Source organism: Crocodylus porosus, unplaced genomic scaffold (assembly GCF_001723895.1).
Source record: "Crocodylus porosus isolate Cpor-Errol unplaced genomic scaffold, CroPor_comp1, whole genome shotgun sequence".
Taxonomy (NCBI): domain Eukaryota; kingdom Metazoa; phylum Chordata; order Crocodylia; family Crocodylidae; genus Crocodylus; species Crocodylus porosus.
The window spans coordinates 5,343,110-5,347,774 of record NW_017728916.1 but is presented as its reverse complement, the minus strand read 5'-3'; the positions used below and the strand labels follow the sequence as shown (position 1 = coordinate 5,347,774).

General features: G+C 54.7%; 1 protein-coding gene across 1 annotated transcript in view; it reads right to left on the bottom strand.

Annotated features, from left to right (window-relative positions):
* PRPS1 (phosphoribosyl pyrophosphate synthetase 1) overlaps positions 1 to 4,665 on the bottom strand; it is a 23,812-nt gene that overhangs the window by 3,144 nt on the left and 16,003 nt on the right. The window lies entirely within an intron of this gene.

The window sequence follows — 4,665 nt, the reverse complement described above, 5'->3', positions numbered from 1 at the left end:
CCAGAGCGCCAGGAGTTTTCAAAGATCCGTGCCAGGGGCTGGGCTATGACGCTCGCCAGCTCAGCCAAAGCAATTTTCTGGTGTTCCTACATACTCGCTCATATCCAAGCTAATTTGTCCCATGCATCTAGTTTGAATGTTCCCCTCCCCCCCCCCAGGGCTGTGCAAATTTTTGGGTGCTGATCCGATTCGGAGGAGATTCAGCCTGACTCAGAGGCCAAATCTCTGAATCCAAATCAAACTGGGAAACTAATAAAAAGGTCTGAATAGATTCAGAAAAGATGCAGAGAGCTTTGGATGGTCCCCACTCACCGCCGCAGGGAGCTGGACCTGGATTCTGCACCAGTAAGTTGGGGGGAGGGACCCCCACCAGGTCCTATCCTTTGCCTGCTCCACCGAGTGCTCCCTAACCCACACCTGCTCTCCCAGCCACGTCAATGATTGCCCCACCAGGTCCCAGCACTTTAAAAAAAAGCCCCGTATTCACTGGCTGCTGCCAGGCTGGGGGGGCCCAATCTCTGCTTCCCCCCCACTGCCCCATGCTGTGTGGGGGCCTTTGCCACAAACCCCCTTATCTCTCATGAGCTCTCTCAGACCCACCAATAGCTGCCCATCTGGCCCCTGCCCCCGTTTCTTTAAAAAAGAAGCCCTGTACCCACCAGCTGCTGTAGCAGCTGTTGGGGCTTCAGGGGGCTCATGGCAGAGCTCCCCCACAGCATGGGGCAGTGGGCATCACCCTCCCCACTGCACCTAGCAGCAGCCAGCGAGTGCAGGGCTTTTTAAAAATGTTTTTAAAAAGAGCCAGGACGCTGGGGCCAGGAGAGCAGGCAGGGGATGGAGGCTCGTGGCAGAGCCTCCTACACAGTGCAGGGCAGAGGGGATCACCCCCGCATCTGGCAGGAGCCGGCGAGTGTGGGGTTTTTTTTGGTTTTTTTGAAGTGCTGGGACTAGGTGGCCAAATCTCCGAATAAGATTCGGCTGAATAGATTCAGGAAAGTGATCTGAATCACCAAAACATATCACTGTCCTCTAAATCAGCCAAATCCGAAGCAAATACTAGCTGCTTTGCACAGGCCTCATTTTTTCTTTTATTGTTAAAGTGAAACTTTCAAACAGCCCCACTTCTTTCTGACCAAAAGGCAGCACAGCAAAAAAAATGAGGTCTCCTTTACAAGGCTCCAATTTCCCCTTGATTAGACAGTCCTTAGAACACTACTTGGCAGTAACTATTTCCATGGACCATTAGCTAACGCAAGCAAAATACCAAACAGAAGACTTAAAACTCCTAGAAGCATCTGGCCATGAGTTAAGTGACTGAGCAATGTCCCACTGGCAGTGATTCACAGATGAGAAGGGAGGAAGAGTTTCCATCTTAAACATTAAAAAAAATTCCAAGGGTTTTTAAAAAAAATCCTTAAAGCTTTTCTAAACGCTAGTGCTGAGAGCAAGGAATTTGTGCCGAGAACAAGTGATCCAGTACCACTCACCATCCCATGCCAGGTAAATGTCTCATTCCCTCATGTGTAAAATGGGACTAATGCCAAAGTACTCTCCAGCATCCTTTACTGCTGATGTGTTATTCTGAGCACTCTGGCTCTGCTTCAGGGTTGACTCCATCACCCAGGCTGCTCCTGATGACTAACAGGAAGACCCACAGACATATGCATAAAACATGAGTCAGCATTCTGGTCTCTGTTTTAGTTCATAGTGGTAAAATGCCTTGAACATGTGTTAAGTGCTTGGAAGCTTTAAAGATGACCAGAAAAGAGAACACACGTATTGAGTTTGTGACCCTTGTCTAAATGCTACTTCAAACCGATTCCAGCTGTCCTTCATATGTTGGGAACAGAAAGTCCTCTCTTGTGTGTTTTACAATGGCCTTTTGACTAGAAGACCGTGGAGATCTACTGTAGGCCGGGGCAGGTAATTACTTCAACTGGGAGCCTGCTTACTGAGGTTTGGCAAGCTGTCAAGGGCCAAATAGGTAGCCCCGCCCCCTGGTTGCCATCTAGTGACTGAAAATCCCTCCAAACCCCTGACCTTTGCCACCAGAAGTCCCTCCCCTTGCCCTAGAAGTACTCCTTTCAGCAAGGGGTTTGGCCATCTCGGAACCAGAAAAATATCAAATCAGATCCTAAAAAGGGAACATCTAAAACATTCATTAATTTGACTGCACAAAATATTTTTGTCCTGATTTTCAGACATTTGTACAGAGGCGATTATATATAATAGCTTAAAATGAAGTCGTACTCTCGTATATTATGGGGGTGGATATAGGTTTGTGGGGGGCTGTGGGTGTGTGGGCATGTCTGTGGAAGGTTGATAGATGTGGGGGGGAGAGGGAGCATCTGGGTGTGTGTGGATATGTGGGGTGCAGGTGGGTATCGGGTTTGTGGGGAGTTGTGTGGGGGGAGGGTGGCCGGGGCGTGAGGGGCCTGTGTGTATGGCAGTGCGATAGGAGGTATGTGTGCATGTGTATGGTGGGGTGCGCATGTGGGACTCACCTCACACAGAGTCCCTCCCTATACCACCCCCCCCACACGAGGTACCATGGGAACCACATGGTGCTGGAGCAGTGCTGGGCAGGGAAGCAGGGAAATGGCTGGGGGACCAGGGAGGGAGGCTGTAATTTTTGACAGCATATAAATATTAATTTTCTAAATTTTTTAGGGGCTCCGTGGGCCAGATGAAATAGCCCAGTGCGTCGGATTTGGCCCATGGGCCGGATTTGCCTGCCCCTGCTGTAGGAACAAACCAGGTGTTGAATGTTTCTTTCAACTGTATGACAGGCCATTTAAAGCTCTCACATGTTTAAATCAGGTTGTACTTGTTTTGTAGGTCATCACCAGGGATCCTGGTTTTCCGTTTTTCACTTTTAAAAACAGACAAAACACAGATTTCCCCTTGTAGCAGAGAAATCCAAGGATTCTCCACTTTTGCAAAGAGTTCCTGCAGGCAGGAACAAGCCTGCAAGAGCAGATTGCAGAAAGGGCAGGAAATCCCCAGCCCTACCCAGAGGGGGAGGTAGAGGGGAAAGGGAGAGGCCTGAGCTTCTGAGTCAGCCAAGGCCGGGCTCAGACTCACTCTTTGCCCCTGGATCCTAGAGGTAAGTGGGGCTTGGGGGTTGTGGGGCAGGGCTGGGGCCTAACGGAGCAGGGGGTGCTGCCAGCCCCAGGTGGCACACCACAGCTAGGTGCAGGGCTGGGGGGTGAGGGCAGGGGGCCCCCTGCAGGGGGCTTTGCAGGTAAGCGTTGCGGAGTGCGCATGCCACCCGGTCAGCTGCCCAGGGGAGGGAGAAGCTGGCATGCAGCCAGCTGCACAGCTCCATGGCTGGCTCTGCAGCAGTGGCGAGGTATGGTGGCTGGGGGGGGTGGGGGACTTGCACGCAGCTGCTGCTTACCTATAGGGCTGTGCCAGTGGAGATGGCACCTGTGTACAAAACCCACACTGCCACGGAGCCGTGCCCGGAGCTGCGCGGCCAGCTGCAAGGCCAGGTGGTGGTGGCCAGGCAGCATGCAGCCATCCCCGCCATCATCCTGTGTTGCGCTGTGGCTGCCACCACACTGCCGCCATGCAGCCGGCTGCACAGCTCCGGGCATGGCTCCGCAGGGAGGCTTTGTATGCAGCGGCTGTCACCGCTGGCACACAGTGGCCACTGCCACTTAGTTGTGGGGATATGCCAGTGGTGAGAGCCACTGCATACAAAACCTCCCCGTGCCACTGCAGAGCCATGCCCGGAGCTGTGTGGCTGGCCTCACAGTAGCAATGGTAGTGTGGTGACAGCCATGGCCACTGCGCGGAGCACAATGATGGTGGGGATGGCTGTGTGTGACCTGGCCGCCACTCCACTGCCGCCACCGCCCTGTGGCCATCTGCATACCTCTGGGCACAGCTCTGCAGTGGCATGAGGAGGCATTGTACACAGCGGGCATCTCTGCTGGCACAGCCCTACAGGTAAGCAGCAGTGGCTGCTGCCCCCACAGCCACCACCCCTCGCTGCTACTGCAGAGCTGGCCATGGAGCTGTGCACCTGGCCACATGCCAGCCTACCCCCTTCCCCTGGGCAGCTGGCTGGATGGCACGTGCACCCCACATTGATTACCTGCAAAGCCCCCTGCAGAGGGGCACCCCTGCCCTCAGCCTCCAGCCCTGCACCTGGCTGCTGTGTGCCACTTGGGGCCAGCAGCACCCCCTGCTCCCTCAGCCCCTGGCCACCTTCCCCCAAGCCCCACTTACCTCTAGGATCCAGGGGCCAAGGGCATGGCTCTGCAGTGGCAGCGCTTGCCCACAAAGCCCCACCCCTCCCACACTGCCATGGACCCGTGCAGCCAGTCACAGGGCATAAGCAGCAATGTAGTGGCAGCTGCTGCATGCAAGCCCCCCTTACTACCCCCCGGCTGGGCAGCACATATGTGGTCCACACATGGTGGTTGCCACTGCACTGCTGCTGCCACACCCTACGCCACTTGCCCACAAAGCCATGTGGGTGGCCATGGGATGGTAGTGCAGGGTGCAGTGGCAGAGTTGCAGTGGCGGCTTCTGTGTGCGAACCCCTTCAGGTTCGCCGGTGCATGTGTGGCCCGCAGAGTGGCAACCCTGCCCTCACCCCCTGACTCTGCTCCTGGGAGTGGGCACAGGGGCAGGTTTCCCACCTTCTTTATCTAC